Genomic DNA, 17,500 nt, shown 5'->3' with positions numbered 1-17,500 from the left:
CCCATCAAACACTCCCAGGACAGGTACAGCACGGGGTGAGATACAGAGTAAAGCTCCCTCTACACTGTCCCCCCATCAAACACTCCCAGGACAGGTACAGCACGGGGTTAGATACAGAGTAAAGCTCCCTCTACACTATCCCCATCAAACACTCCCAGGACAGGTACAGCACGGGGTTAGATACAGAGTAAAGCCCCCTCCACACTGTCCCCCCATCAAACACTCCCAGGACAGGTACAGCACGGGGTTAGATACAGAGTAAAGCTCCCTCTACACTGTCCCCATCAAACACTCCCAGGACAGGTACAGCACAGGGTTAGATACAGAGTAAAGCTCCCTCTACACTGTCCCCATCAAACACTCCCAGGACAGGTACAGCACGGGGTTAGATACAGAGTAAAGGCTCCCTCCACACTGTCCCCATCAAACACTCCCAGGACAGGTACAGCACGGGGTTAGATACAGAGTAAAGCTCCCTCTACGCTGTCCCCATCAAACACTCCCAGGACAGGTACAGCACGGGGTTAGATACAGAGTAAAGCTCCCTCTACACTGTCCCCCATCAAACACACCCAGGATAGGTACAGCACGGGGTTAGATACAGAGTAAAGCTCCCTCCACACTGTCCCCCATCAAACACTCCCAGGACAGGTACAGCACGGGGTTAGATACAGAGTAAAGCTCCCTCTACACTGTCCCCCTTCAAACACTCCCAGGACAGGTACAGCACGGGGTTAGATACAGAGTAAAGCTCCCTCCACACTGTCCCCCTTCAAACACTCCCAGGACAGGTACAGCACGGGGTTAGATACAGAGTAAAGCTCCCTCTACACTGTCCCCATCAAACATTCCCAGGACATGTACAGCACGGGGTTAGATACAGAGTAAAGCTCCCTCTACGCTGTCCCCATCAAACACTCCCAGGACAGGTACAGCACGGGGTTAGATACAGAGTAAAGCTCCCTCTACACTGTCCCCCATCAAACACTCCCAGGACAGGTACAGCACGGGGTTAGATACAGAGTAAAGCTCCCTCTACACTGTCCTCCATCAAAAACTCCCAGGACAGGTACAGCACGGGGTTAGATACAGAGTAAAGCTCCCTCTACACTGTCGCCATCAAACACTCCCAGGGCAGGTACAGCACAGGGTTAGATACAGAGTAAAGCTCCCTCTACACTGTCCCCATCAAACACTCCCAGGACAGGGACAGCACGGGGTTAGATACAGAGTAAAGCTCCCTCTACACTGTCCCCATCAAACACTCCCAGGACAGGGACAGCACGGGGTTAGATACAGAGTAAAGCTCCCTCTACACTGTCCCCATCAAACACTCCCAGGACAGGGACAGCACGGGGTTAGATACAGAGTAAAGCTCCCTCTACACTGTCCCCATCAAACACTCCCAGGACAGGGACAGCACGGGGTTCGATACAGAGTAAAGCTCCCTCTACACTGTCCCCATCAAACACTCCCAGGACAGGGACAGCACGGGGTTAGATAAGGCTTGTATCCTTACCAGTTTGCAGAGATGTCAGGACAAGGAACAGGAGTTCAGATGGAGTGCGTTGTGCCCACATTTCAGTCCAGGGTTCTTGTTCCTCCGCTCTGGAAGTCTCGACAATTCCCCTCCTCTCTGAAATTAGCAAGTCAATGTTTTGGGTCAGTTATTGCACTGAATACATTCATAATGCTCCACAGTATCAGAATCTCTGCCTCAATCTCAGACTGGTGTCTCTCAGTCCTCTCTCTCTCTCAGGGAGATATCTGTACACTGACTGGTGTCTCTCAGTCCTCTCTCTCTCTTAGGGAGATATCTGTACACTGACTGGTGTCTCTCAGTCCTCTCTCTCTCTCTCAGGGAGATATCTGGACACTGACTGGTGTCTCTCAGTCCCCTCTCTCTCTCTCAGGGAGATATCTGTACACTGACTGGTGTCTCTCAGTCCTCTCTCTCTCTCTCTCTCAGGGAGATATCTGGACACTGACTGGTGTCTCTCAGTCCCCTCTCTCTCTCTCAGGGAGATATCTGTACACTGACTGGTGTCTCTCAGTCCCCTCTCTCAGGGAGATATCTGTACACTGACTGGTGTCTCTCAGTCCCCTCTCTCTCTCTCAGGGAGATATCTGTACACTGACTGGTGTCTCTCAGTCCTCTCTCTCTCTCTCTCTCAGGGAGATATCTGGACACTGACTGGTGTCTCTCAGTCCCCTCTCTCTCTCTCAGGGAGATATCTGTACACTGACTGGTGTCTCTCAGTCCTCTCCCTCTCTCTCAGGGAGATATCTGTACACTGACTGGTGTCTCTCAGTCCTCTCTCTCTCTCAGGGAGATATCTGTACACAGACTGGTGTCTCTCAGTCCTCTCCCTCTCTCTCAGGGAGATATCTGTACACTGACTGGTGTCTCTCAGTCCTCTCTCTCTCTCAGGGAGATATCTGTACACTGACTGGTGTCTCTCAGTCCCCTCTCTCTCTCTCTCAGGGAGATATCTGTACACTGACTGGTGTGTGTCAGTCCCCTCTCTCTCTCTCAGGGAGATATCTGGACACTGACAGCTGTCTCTCAGTACCCCCTCTCTCTCTCTCTCTCTCAGGGAGATATCTGAACACTGACTGGTGTCTCTCAGTCCTCTCTCTCTCTCAGGGAGATATCTGTACACTGACTGGTGTCTCTCAGTCCCCCCTCTCTCTCAGGGAGATATCTGTATACTGACTGGTGTCTCTCAGTCCCCTCTCTCTCTCTCTCTCTCTCTCTCAGGGGGATATCTGTACACTGACTGGTGTCTCTCAGTCCTCTCTCTCTCTCTCTCTCTCAGGGGGATATCTGTACACTGGCTGGTGTCTCTCAGTCCCCTCTCTCATGGAGATATCTGTACACTGTGGCTTTTGCTACCAAATAAACCTGTTGGACTTCAACCTGGTGTTGTGAAACATCTTACTGTGTTTACCCCAGTCCAACGCCTGTATCTCCACATCATAACTCTCTCTCTCTCTCTCAGGGAGATATCTGTGCACTGACTGGTGTCTCGCAGTCCTCTCTCTCTCTCTCAAGGAGATATCTGTACACTGACTGGTGTCTCCCAGTCCCCTCTCTCTCTCAGGGAGATATCTGTACACTGACTGGTGTCTCTCAGTCCTCTCTCTCTCTCTCAAGGAGATATCTGTACACTGACTGGTGTCTCCCAGTCCCCTCTCTCTCTCTCTCTCTCTCTCTCAGGGGGATATCTGTACACTGACTGGTGTCTCTCAGTCCTCTCTCTCTCTCTCTCTCTCAGGGGGATATCTGTACACTGGCTGGTGTCTCTCAGTCCCCTCTCTCATGGAGATATCTGTACACTGACTGGTGTCTCTCAGTCCCCCCTCTCTCTCTCTCTCAGGGAGATATCTGTACACTGACTGGTGTCTCTCAGTCCCCTCTCTCTCTCAGGGAGATATCTGTACACTGACTGGTGTCTCTCAGTCCTCTCTCTCTCTCAGGGAGATATCTGTACACTGACTGGTGTCTCTCAGTCCCCTCTCTCTCTCTCAGGGAGATATCTGTACACTGACTGGCGCCTCTCAGTCCCCTCTCTCTCTCAGGGAGATATCTGTACACTGACTGGTGTCTCTCAGTCCCCTCTCTCTCTGGGAGATATCTGTACACTGACTGGTGTCTCTCAGTCCCCTCTCTCTCTCTCAGGGAGATATCTGTACACTGACTGGTGTCTCTCAGTCCCCTCTCTCACTCAGGGAGATATCTGTACACTGACTGGTGTCTCTCAGTCCCCTCTCTCTCTCTCTCTCAGGGAGATATCTGTACATTGACTGGTGTCTCTCAGTCCTCTCTCTCTCTCTCTCAGGGAGATATCTGTACACTGACTGGTGTCTCTCAGTCCTCTCTCTCTCTCACTCAGGGAGATATCTGTACACTGACTGGTGTCTCTCAGTCCCCTCCCTCTCTCTCTCTGAGGGAGAGTAGGAATGAGAGACACCTAGTTTTGCAGGGGGAATGCTGAGGCAGGTAGACATGATGTGGAGATGCCGGCGTTGGACTGGGGTAAACACAGTAAGAAGTTTAACAACACCAGGTTAAAGTCCAACAGGTTTATTTGGTAGCAAAAGCCACACCGGCTTTTGCTACCAAATAAACCTGTTGGACTTTAACCTGGTGTTGTTAAACTTCTTACTGAGGCAGGTAGAGACAGTGCTTTGTTTCGGTTGCTGCAAAAACTCATGGTGTGTGGGTTTGAGGAAGGCACAAAGGGGAACAGATCTCAGAGCAGTAAACGGGTAATTCATAGCGGTATTGGTTAACGTTTTTTAAGATACCATCTCCCAGAACAGCAGACATCAGCTAATATAACTTCCTGTACCACGATTGCAAACATGGATTTCCACAAACTGTGAAAGAAACTGAACCCACATACAAAAACACAACTCCTCAGTTAGATTCCAGTCTGTAACTCACTCCCGGGTATCTGTTATTCTATATATAAACCACCCCGAACCCCTCGATTAGATTCCAGTCTGTAACTCACTCCCGGGTATCTGTCATTCTATATATAAACCACCCCGAACCCCTCGATTAGATTCCAGTCTGTAACTCTCTCCCGGGTATCTGTTATTCTATATATAAACCACCCCGAACCCCTCGATTAGATTCCAGTCTGTAACTCACTCCCGGGTATCTGTTATTCTATATATAAACCACCCCGAACCCCTCGATTAGATTCCAGTCTGTAACTCACTCCCGGGTATCTGTTATTCTCTATATAAACCACCCCGAACCCCTCGATTAGATTCCAGTCTGTAACTCACTCCCGGGTATCTGTTATTCTATATATAAACCACCCCGAACCCCTCGATTAGATTCCAGGCTGTAACTCACTCCCGGGTATCTGTTATTCTGTATATAAACCATCCCGAACCCCTCGATTAGATTCCAGTCTGTAACTCACTCCCGGGTATCTGTTATTCTATATATAAACCACCCCGAACCGCTCGATTAGATTCCAGTCTGTAACTCACTCCCGGGTATCTGTTATTCTATATATAAACCATCCCGAACCCCTCGATTAGATTCCAGTCTGTAACTCACTCCCGGGTATCTGTTATTCGATATATAAACCACCCCGAACCCCTCGATTAGATTCCAGTCTGTAACTCACTCCCGGGTATCTGTTATTCTATATATAAACCACCCCGAACCTCTCGATTAGATTCCAGTCTGTAACTCACTCCCGGGTATCTGTTATTCTGTATATAAACCATCCCGAACCCCTCGATTAGATTCCAGCCTGTAACTCACTCCCGGGTATCTGTTATTCTATATATAAACCACCCCGAACCCCTCGATTAGATTCCAGTCTGTAACTCACTCCCGGGTATCTGTTATTCTATATATAAACCATCCCGAACCCCTCTATTAGAATCCAGTCAGTAACTCACTCCCGGGTGTCTGTTATTCTATATATAAACCACCCCGAACCCCTCGATTAGATTCCAGTCTGTAACTCACTCCCTGGTATCTGTTATTCTATATATAAACCATCCCGAACCCCTCGATTAGATTCCAGTCTGTAACTCACTCCTGGGTATCTGTTATTCTATATATAAACCATCCCGAACCCCTCGATTAGATTCCAGTCTGTAACTCACTCCCGGGTATCTGTTATTCTATATATAAACCACCCCGAACCCCTCGATTAGATTCCAGTCTGTAACTCACTCCCGGGTATCTGTTATTCTATATATAAACCATCCCGAACCCCTCGATTAGATTCCAGTCTGTAACTACTCCCGGGTATCTGTTATTCTATATATAAACCACCCCGAACCCCTCGATTAGATTCCAGTCTGTAACTCACTCCCGGGTATCTGTTATTCTATATATAAACCATCCCGAACCCCTCGATTAGATTCCAGTCTGTAACTCACTCCTGGGTATCTGTTATTCTATATATAAACCATCCCGAACCCCTCGATTAGATTCCAGTCTGTAACTCACTCCCGGGTATCTGTTATTCTATATATAAACCACCCCGAACCCCTCGATTAGATTCCAGTCTGTAACTCACTCCTGGGTATCTGTTATTCTATATATAAACCACCCCGAACCCCTCGATTAGATTCCAGTCTGTAACTCACTCCCGGGTATCTGTTATTCTATATATAAACCACCCCGAACCCCTCGATTAGATTCCAGTCTGTAACTCACTCCCGGGTATCTGTTATTCTATATATAAACCACCCCGAACCCCTCGATTAGATTCCAGTCTGTAACTCACTCCCGGGTATCTGTTATTCTATATATAAACCACCCCGAACCCCTCGATTAGATTCCAGTCTGTAACCCACTCCCGGGTATCTGTTATTCTATATATAAACCACCCCAAACCCCTCGATTAGATTCCAGTCTGTAACTCACTCCCGGGTATCTGTTATTCTATATATAAACCCCCCCGAACCCCTCGATTAGATTCCAGTCTGTAACTCACTCCCGGGTATCTGTTATTCTGTATATAAACCACCCCGAACCCCTCGATTAGATTCCAGTCTGTAACTCACTCCCGGGTATCTGTTATTCTATATATAAACCACCCCGAACCCCTCGATTAGATTCCAGTCTGTAACCCACTCCCGGGTATCTGTTATTCTATATATAAACCACCCTGAACCCCTCGATTAGATTCCAGTCTGTAACTCACTCCCGGGTATCTGTTATTCTCTATATAAACCACCCCGAACCCCTCGATTAGATTCCAGTCTGTAACTCACTCCCGGGTATCTGTTATTCTCTATATAAACCACCCCGAACCCCTCGATTAGATTCCAGTCTGTAACTCACTCCCGGGTATCTGTTATTCTATATATAAACCGCCCCGAACACCTCAACTAGATTCCAGCCTGTAACTCACACCCGGGTATCTGTTATTCTATATATAAACCACCCCGCACCCCTCGATTAGATTCCAGTCTGTAACTCACTCCCGGGTATCTGTTATTCTATATATAAACCACCCCGAACCCCTCGATTAGATTCCAGTCTGTAACTCACTCCCGGGTATCTGTTATTCTATATATAAACACCCCGAACCCCTCGATTAGATTCCAGTCTGTAACTCACTCCCTGCTATCTGTTATTCTATATATAAACCACCCCGAACCGCTCGATTAGATTCCCGTCTGTAACTCACTCCCGGGTATCTGTTATTCTATATATAAACCACCCCGAACCGCTCGATTAGATTCCAGTCTGTAACTCACTCCCGGGTATCTGTTATTCTATATATAAACCACCCTGAACCCCTCGATTAGATTCCAGTCTGTAACTCACTCCCGGGTATCTGTCATTCTATATATAAACCACCCCGAACCCCTCGATTAGATTCCAGTCTGTAACTCACTCCCGGGTCTCTGTTATTCTATATATAAACCACCCCGAACCCCTCGATTAGATTCCAGTCTGTAACTCACTCCCGGGTATCTGTTACTCTATATATAAACCACCCCGAACCCCTCGATTAGATTCCAGTCTGTAACTCACTCCCGGGTATCTGTCATTCTATATATAAACCACTCCGAACCCCTCGATTAGATTCCAGTCTGTAACTCACTCCCGGGTATCTGTTACTCTATATATAAACCACCCTGAACCCCTTGATCAGATTCCAGTCTGTAACTCACTCCCGGGTATCTGTCATTCTATATATAAACCACCCTGAACCTCTCGATTAGATTCCAGTCTGTAACTCACTCCCGGGTATCTGTTATTCTGTATATAAACCACACCGAACCCCTCGATTAGATTCCAGTCTGTAACTCACTCCCAGGTATCTGTTATTCTATATATAAACCACCCCGAACCCCTCGATTAGATTCCAGTCTGTAACTCACTCCCGGGTATCTGTTATTCTGCATATAAACCACCCCGAACCCCTCGATTAGATTCCAGTCTGTAACTCACTCCCGGGTATCTGTTATTCTGTATATAAACCACCCCGAACCCCTCGATTAGATTCCAGTCTGTAACTCACTCCCGGGTATCTGTTATTCTATATATAAACCACCCCGAACCCCTCGATTAGATTCCAGTCTGTAACTCACTCCCTGGTATCTGTTATTCTATATATAAACCACCCCGAACCGCTCGATTAGATTCCCGTCTGTAACTCACTCCCGGGTATCTGTTATTCTATATATAAACCACCCCGAACCGCTCGATTAGATTCCAGTCTGTAACTCACTCCCGGGTATCTGTTATTCTATATATAAACCACCCTGAACCCCTCGATTAGATTCCAGTCTGTAACTCACTCCCGGGTATCTGTCATTCTATATATAAACCACCCCGAACCCCTCGATTAGATTCCAGTCTGTAACTCACTCCCGGGTGTCTGTTATTCTATATATAAACCACCCCGAACCCCTCGATTAGATTCCAGTCTGTAACTCACTCCCGGGTATCTGTTACTCTATATATAAACCACCCCGAACCCCTCGATTAGATTCCAGTCTGTAACTCACTCCCGGGTATCTGTCATTCTATATATAAACCACTCCGAACCCCTCGATTAGATTCCAGTCTGTAACTCACTCCCGGGTATCCGTTACTCTATATATATACCACCCTGAACCCCTTGATCAGATTCCAGTCTGTAACTCACTCCCGGGTATCTGTCATTCTATATATAAACCACCCCGAACCCCTCGATTAGATTCCAGTCTGTAACTCACTCCCGGGTATCTGTTATTCTGTATATCAACCACCCCGAACCCCTCGATTAGATTCCAGTCTGTAACTCACTCCCGGGTATCTGTTATTCTGTATATAAACCACCCCGAACCCCTCGATTAGATTCCAGTCTGTAACTCACTCCCGGGTATCTGTTATTCTATATATAAACCACCCCGAACCGCTCGATTAGATTCCAGTCTGTAACTCACTCCCGGGTATCTGTCATTCTATATATAAACCACCCTGAACCCCTCGATTAGATTCCAGTCTGTAACTCACTCCCGGGTATCTGTCATTCTATATATAAACCACCCCGAACCCCTCGATTAGATTCCAGTCTGTAACTCACTCCCGGGTATCTGTTATTCTTTATATAAACCACCCCGAACCCCTCGATTAGATTCCAGTCTGTAACTCACTCCCGGGTATCTGTTACTCTATATATAAACCACCCCAAACCCCTCGATTAGATTCCAGTCTGTAACTCACTCCCGGGTATCTGTTATTCTTTATATAAACCACCCCGAACCCCTCGATTAGATTCCAGTCTGTAACTCACTCCCGGGTATCTGTTATTCTGTATATAAACCACCCCGAACCCCTCGATTAGATTCCAGTCTGTAACTCACTCCCGGGTATCTGTTATTCTGTATATAAACCACCCCGAACCCCTCGATTAGATTCCAGTCTGTAACTCACTCCCGGGTATCTGTTATTCTATATATAAACCACCCTGAACCCCTCGATTAGATTCCAGTCTGCAACTCACTCCCGGGTATCTGTTATTCTCTATATAAACCACCCGAACCCCTCGATTAGATTCCAGTCTGTAACTCACTCCCGGGTATCTGTTATTCTATATATAAACCACCCCGAACCCCTCGATTAGATTCCCGTCTGTAACTCACTCCCAGGTATCTGTTATTCTATATATAAACCCCCCCGAACCCCTCGATTAGATTCCAGTCTGTTACTCACTCCCGGGTAACTGTTATTCTATATATAAACCACCCCGAACCCTTCGATTAGATTCCAGTCTGTAACTCACTCCCGGGTATCTGTTATTCTATATATAAACCACCCTGAACCCCTCGATTAGATTCCCGTCTGTAACTCACTCCTGGGTATCTGTTATTCTATATATAAACCACCCTGAACCCCTCGATTAGATTCCCGTCTGTAACTCACTCCTGGGTATCTGTTATTGTATATATAAACCACCCTGAACCCCTCGATTAGATTCCAGTCTGTAACTCACTCCCGGGTATCTGTTATTCTATATATTAACCACCCTGAACCCCTCGATTAGATTCCAGTCTGTAACTCACTCCCGGGTATCTGTTATTCTATATATAAACCACCCTGAACCCCTCGATTAGATTCCAGTCTGTAACTCACTCCCGGGTATCTGTTATTCTATATATAAACCACCCTGAACCCCTCGATTAGATTCCAGTCTGTAACTCACTCCCGGGTATCTGTCATTCTATATATAAACCACCCCGAACCCCTCGATTAGATTCCAGTCTGTAACTCACTCCCGGGTGTCTGTTATTCTATATATAAACCACCCCGAACCCCTCGATTAGATTCCAGTCTGTAACTCACTCCCGGGTATCTGTTACTCTATATATAAACCACCCCGAACCCCTCGATTAGATTCCAGTCTGTAACTCACTCCCGGGTATCTGTCATTCTATATATAAACCACTCCGAACCCCTCGATTAGATTCCAGTCTGTAACTCACTCCCGGGTATCTGTTATTCTATATATAAACCACCCCGAACCCCTCGATTAGATTCCAGTCTGTAACTCACTCCCGGGTATCTGTTATTCTATATATAAACACCCCGAACCCCTCGATTAGATTCCAGTCTGTAACTCACTCCCTGCTATCTGTTATTCTATATATAAACCACCCCGAACCGCTCGATTAGATTCCCGTCTGTAACTCACTCCCGGGTATCTGTTATTCTATATATAAACCACCCCGAACCGCTCGATTAGATTCCAGTCTGTAACTCACTCCCGGGTATCTGTTATTCTATATATAAACCACCCTGAACCCCTCGATTAGATTCCAGTCTGTAACTCACTCCCGGGTATCTGTCATTCTATATATAAACCACCCCGAACCCCTCGATTAGATTCCAGTCTGTAACTCACTCCCGGGTATCTGTCATTCTATATATAAACCACCCCGAACCCCTCGATTAGATTCCAGTCTGTAACTCACTCCCGGGTATCTGTTATTCTGTATATCAACCACCCCGAACCCCTCGATTAGATTCCAGTCTGTAACTCACTCCCGGGTATCTGTTATTCTGTATATAAACCACCCCGAACCCCTCGATTAGATTCCAGTCTGTAACTCACTCCCGGGTATCTGTTATTCTATATATAAACCACCCCGAACCGCTCGATTAGATTCCAGTCTGTAACTCACTCCCGGGTATCTGTCATTCTATATATAAACCACCCTGAACCCCTCGATTAGATTCCAGTCTGTAACTCACTCCCGGGTATCTGTCATTCTATATATAAACCACCCCGAACCCCTCGATTAGATTCCAGTCTGTAACTCACTCCCGGGTATCTGTTATTCTTTATATAAACCACCCCGAACCCCTCGATTAGATTCCAGTCTGTAACTCACTCCCGGGTATCTGTTACTCTATATATAAACCACCCCAAACCCCTCGATTAGATTCCAGTCTGTAACTCACTCCCGGGTATCTGTTATTCTTTATATAAACCACCCCGAACCCCTCGATTAGATTCCAGTCTGTAACTCACTCCCGGGTATCTGTTATTCTGTATATAAACCACCCCGAACCCCTCGATTAGATTCCAGTCTGTAACTCACTCCCGGGTATCTGTTATTCTGTATATAAACCACCCCGAACCCCTCGATTAGATTCCAGTCTGTAACTCACTCCCGGGTATCTGTTATTCTATATATAAACCACCCTGAACCCCTCGATTAGATTCCAGTCTGCAACTCACTCCCGGGTATCTGTTATTCTCTATATAAACCACCCGAACCCCTCGATTAGATTCCAGTCTGTAACTCACTCCCGGGTATCTGTTATTCTATATATAAACCACCCCGAACCCCTCGATTAGATTCCCGTCTGTAACTCACTCCCAGGTATCTGTTATTCTATATATAAACCCCCCCGAACCCCTCGATTAGATTCCAGTCTGTTACTCACTCCCGGGTAACTGTTATTCTATATATAAACCACCCCGAACCCTTCGATTAGATTCCAGTCTGTAACTCACTCCCGGGTATCTGTTATTCTATATATAAACCACCCTGAACCCCTCGATTAGATTCCCGTCTGTAACTCACTCCTGGGTATCTGTTATTCTATATATAAACCACCCTGAACCCCTCGATTAGATTCCCGTCTGTAACTCACTCCTGGGTATCTGTTATTGTATATATAAACCACCCTGAACCCCTCGATTAGATTCCAGTCTGTAACTCACTCCCGGGTATCTGTTATTCTATATATTAACCACCCTGAACCCCTCGATTAGATTCCAGTCTGTAACTCACTCCCGGGTATCTGTTATTCTATATATAAACCACCCTGAACCCCTCGATTAGATTCCAGTCTGTAACTCACTCCCGGGTATCTGTTATTCTATATATAAACCACCCTGAACCCCTCGATTAGATTCCAGTCTGTAACTCACTCCCTGGTATCTGTTATTCTATATATAAACCACCCTGAACCCCTCGATTAGATTCCAGTCTGTAACTCACTCCCGGGTATCTGTTATTCTATATATAAACCACCCCGAACACCTCGATTAGATTCCAGTCTGTAACTCACTCCCGGGTATCTGTTATTCTATATATAAACCACCCCGAACCCCTCGATTAGATTCCAGTCTGTAACTCACTCCTGATTATCTGTTATTTTATATATAAACCACCCCGAACCCCTCGATTAGATTCCTGTCTGTAACTCACTCCCAGGTATCTGTTATTCTATATATAAACCACCCCGAACCCCTCGATTAGATTCCAGTCTGTAACTCACTCCCGGGTATCTGTTATTCTATATATAAACACCCCGAACCCCTCGATTAGATTCCCGTCTGTAACTCACTCCCGGGTATCTGTTATTCTACATATAAACCACCCCGAACCCCTCGATTAGATTCCAGTCTGTAACTCACTCCCTGGTATCTGTTATTCTATATATAAACCACCCTGAACCCCTCGATTAGATTCCCGTCTGTAACTCACTCCTGGGTATCTGTTATTCTATATATAAACCACCCCGAACCCCTCGATTAGATTCCAGTCTGTAACTCACTCCCGGGTATCTGTTATTCTGTATATAAACCACCCTGAGCCCCTTGATTAGATTCCAGTCTGTAACTCACTCCCGGGTATCTGTTATTCTGTATATAAACCACCCTGAAACCTCTCGATTAAGTTTGCCCTGGTTTTTGGAGACTGAGGGGTAGGTTAGTATGCTAGCGGGTGCAGGCAGGCAGTTTGGGGGTTAGGGGAAGTGGGGGAGCGGGGTGGGGTGTTGATTCTTGTAATTGTCTCATCCAGGATGAGGTAGGCTGGGGGAGACAGCGAGGTTGAGGGAGTATCTGGTGCTGGCTGAGGATCTGGGCCTAACCGCAGCGAGTGATCATCCAACCCTCAACATGAAGCCTCAACATCCTTTCAAGAATTGATTTCATTTCCCTGGTTGAGATTTGAACCCATTTCCCCCTCTCTCTCTCTCTCGATCCTGTTACACAGGAACAGGAGGAGGCCATTCAGCCCCTCTCTCTCTCTCTCGATCCTGTTACACAGGAACAGGAGGAGGCCCATTCAGCCCCTCTCTCTCCAGCCTGTTACACAGGAACAGGAGGTGGCCATTCAGCCCCTCTCTCTCCAGCCTGTTACACAGGAACAGGAGGAGGCCCATTCAGCCCCTCTCTCTCGGGCCTGTTCCACAGGAACAGGAGGTGGCCATTCAGCCCCTCTCTCTCCAGCCTGTTACACAGGAACAGGAGGAGGCCATTCAGCCCCTCTCTCTCGGGCCTGTTACACAGGAACAGGAGGTGGCCCATTCAGCCCCTCTCTCTCTCCAGCCTGTTACACAGGAACAGGAGGAGGCCATTCAGCCCCTCTCTCTCTCTCTCTGCAGCCTGTTACACAGGAACAGGAGGAGGCCATTCAGCCCCTCTCTCTCTCTCTCGATTCCGTTACACAGGAACAGGAGGAGGCCATTCAGCCCCCCTCTCTCTCTCTCTCTCTGCAGCCTGTTACACAAGAACAGGAGGAGGCCATTCTGCCCCTCTCTCTCTCCAGCCTGTTACACAAGAACAGGAGGAGGCCATTCTGCCCCTCTCTCTCTCCAGCCTGTTACACAGGAACAGGAGGAGGCCATTCAGCCCCTCTCTCTCGGGCCTGTTACTCAGAAACAGGAGGAGACCATTCAGCCCCTCTCTCTCTCTCGAGCCTGTTACACAGGAACAGGAGGTGGCCATTCAGCCCCTCTCTCTCCAGCCTTTACACAGGAACAGGAGGTGGCCATTCAGCCCCTCTCTCTCCAGCCTGTTACAAAGGAACAGGAGGAGGCCATTCAGCCCCTCTATCTCTCTCTCTCCAACCAGTCACACAGGAACTGGAGGAGGCCATTCAGCCCCTCTTTCTCTCCAGCCTGTTACACAGGAACAGGAGGAAGTCCATTCAGCCCCTCTCTCTCTCTCCAACCTGTTTCACAGGAACAGGAGGAGGCCATTCAGCCCCTCTCTCTCTCTCAAGCCTGTTACACAGGAACAGGAGGAGGGACATTCAACCCCTCTCCCTCTATCGAGCCTGTTACACAGGAACAGGAGGTGGCCATTCAGCCTCTCTCTCTCTCTCTCCAGCCTGTTACAGAGGAACAGGAGGTGGCCATTCAGCCCCTCTCTCTCTCTCGCCTGTTACACAGGAGCAGGAGGAGGTCCATTCAGCCCCTCTCTCTCTCTCTCTCTCTCTCTCTCTCGCCTGTTACAGAGGAACAGGAGGTGGCCATTCAGCCCCTCTCTCTCCAGCCTGTTACAAAGGAACAGGAGGAGGTCCATTCAGCCCCCCTCTCTCTCTCTCTCTCTCGAGCCTGTTACACAAGAACAGGAGGAGGCCATTCTGCCCCTCTCTCTCTCCAGCCTGTTACACAGGAACAGGAGGAGGCCATTCTGCCCCTCTCTCTCTCCAGCCTGTTACACAGGAACAGGAGGAGGCCATTCAGCCCCTCTCTCTCGGGCCTGTTACACAGGAACAGGAGGAGGCCATTCTGCCCCTCTCTCTCTCCAGCCTGTTACACAGGAACAGGAGGAGGCCATTCAGCCCCTCTCTCTCGGGCCTGTTACTCAGAAACAGGAGGAGGCCATTCAGCCCCTCTCTCTCTCTCGAGCCTGTTACAGAGGAACAGGAGGTGGCCATTCAGCCCCTCTCTCTCCAGCCTGTTACACAGGAGCAGGAGGAGGTCCATTCAGCCCCTCTCTCTCTCTCTCTCTCTCGAGCCTGTTACACAGGAACAGGAGGAGGTCCATTCAGCCCCTCTCTCTCTCTCTCTCTCTCTCTCGAGCCTGTTACACAGGAACAGGAAGAGGCCATTCAGCCCCTCTCTCTCTCTCGAGCCTGTTACACAGGGGGACCCAAGTTCAAATTCCATCATTTTGTCGTCCCTCTATCGGGTCTCCCCCTGAGCCTCCGTCTTTCCAGTGGAAACAACCCCAGTTTATCCAACCTCTCCTCATAACCAACACCCTCAAGACTCGGCCAACATCCTGGTGAACCTCCTTTGCACTCTCTCCAAAGCTTCCCACATCCTTCTGGTGATGTGGCGACCAGAACTGCACGCAATACTCCAAATCCGGCCCCGCCATCTTAAGAGCCGTGAACTTTGCCCTCCATTTTAGAACGAACAAAGAACAATACAGCACAGGAACAGGCCCTTCGGCCCTCCAAGCCCGCGCCGCTCCCCGGTCCAGGATTGAATCCTGAATCCAGGATCCCCGCCCAATTTTCCAGCCTATCTACATACCAATATCCTATCCACCGAGCTGTCCCCCACAGCTACGATGCTTTGTTCATCACAACCTATTAACTCACCCCCACCCCCCCATTCCAGACCATGTGATCTCCAGGGAGAGGCGAAAACCCAGAGTGAAAAACCCCAGGGCCAATATGGGGAAAAAAAAAATCTGGGAAATTCCTCTCCGACCCCCTGAGGCGATCGAAACGAGTCCAGGAGATCACACTGGCCCCGATCGGAAAATGCTTCCCAACCCTAGTCATTTCCACTTCCACTTTAAGAACATAAGAACATAAGAAATAGGAGCAGGAGTAGGCCATCTGGCCCCTCGAGCCTGCCCCGCCATTCAATAAGATCATGGCTGATCTGACGTGGATCTGTACCACTTACCCGCCTGATCCCCATAACCCTTAATTCCCTTACCGATCAGGAATCCATCCATCCGCGCTTTAAACATATTCAGCGAGGTAGCCTCCACCACCTCAGTGGGCAGAGAATTCCAGAGATTCACCACCCTCTGGGAGAAGAAGTTCCTCCTCAACTCTGTCTTAAACCGACCCCCCTTTATTTTGAGGCTGTGTCCTCTAGTTTTAACTTCCTTACTAAGTGGAAAGAATCTCTCCGCCTCCACCCTATCCAGCCCCCGCATTATCTTATAAGTCTCCATAAGATCCCCCCTCATCCTTCTAAACTCCAACGAGTACAAACCCAATCTCCTCAGCCTCTCCTCATAATCCAAACCCCTCATCTCCGGTATCAACCTGGTGAACCTTCTCTGCACTCCCTCCAATGCCAATATATCCTTCCTCATATAAGGGGACCAATACTGCACACAGTATTCCAGCTGCGGCCTCACCAATGCCCTGTACAGGTGCATCAAGACATCCCTGCTTTTATATTCTATCCCCCTCGCGATATCGGCCAACATCCCATTTGCCTTCTTGATCACCTGTTGTACCTGCAGACTGGGCTTTTGCGTCTCATGCACAAGGACCCCCAGGTCCCTTTGCACGGTAGCATGTTTTAATTTGTTTCCATTGAGATAGTAATCCCATTTGTTATTATTTCCTCCAAAGTGTATAACCTCGCATTTCTCAACGTTATACTCCATTTGCCATATCCTCGCCCACTCACTCACTTTAAAGCCCAATTATTTAATTTCGATCCTTCCTCTCGCCTTTCCTTCCCCCATTTTTGACCACTCTCTCTTCTCACTTCCGTCTTCCCCCCTTCTCCAATCTCGAAGTCCGTCCTTTTATTGTTGAGTTGAGACGGTGATGTGCGGGTCCCTTTAAGGGACGCGTTTGGTGTCCGGTGATGCGATGTTTAAAATGCAGAGGTGCAATATGTACACAGAGCGCAACATTGAAGTTCTTCTTCAAATCGTACAACGTTCATTATGAATGCATGGCTGAGTATCAAATTCAACATCCTAATTCCCTCCCCCCCCCCGCAAAAAAAAATATCTCGATCACTTTAGTCCCCAGGAGCTATATCTAATTTATTCTTGAAATCACACAATGTTTTGGCTTCAACTGCTTTCTGTGGGAGTGAATTCCACCACTCTCTGGGTGAAGAAATTTATCCTCACCTCCGTCCTAAAAGGTTTACCCCCTTATCCTCAAACTGTCACCCCCTAGTTCTGGACTCCCCCCACCATCGGGGACATTCTTTCTGAATCTACCCTGTCTAATCCTGTTAGAATTTTATACGTTTCTATGGGATCCCCTTTCGCTC

The 17,500-nt window shown here is 48.0% G+C and overlaps 1 long non-coding RNA gene across 1 annotated transcript in view; it reads right to left on the bottom strand.

Moving 5' to 3' along the window:
* Positions 1-17,500, bottom strand: part of LOC144488453 (uncharacterized) — a 26,133-nt gene that overhangs the window by 2,370 nt on the left and 6,263 nt on the right. The window contains exon 2 of the long non-coding RNA XR_013496577.1: positions 1,520-1,636. This is a non-coding gene — a long non-coding RNA (uncharacterized LOC144488453). The remainder of the gene's footprint in view (positions 1-1,519; positions 1,637-17,500) is intronic.

This window comes from Mustelus asterias, unplaced genomic scaffold (genome assembly GCF_964213995.1).
Source record: "Mustelus asterias unplaced genomic scaffold, sMusAst1.hap1.1 HAP1_SCAFFOLD_1581, whole genome shotgun sequence".
Taxonomy (NCBI): Eukaryota; Metazoa; Chordata; class Chondrichthyes; order Carcharhiniformes; family Triakidae; genus Mustelus; species Mustelus asterias.
Note: the sequence above shows the minus strand (reverse complement) of the source record. Positions and strands in the feature narration are given on the sequence as shown.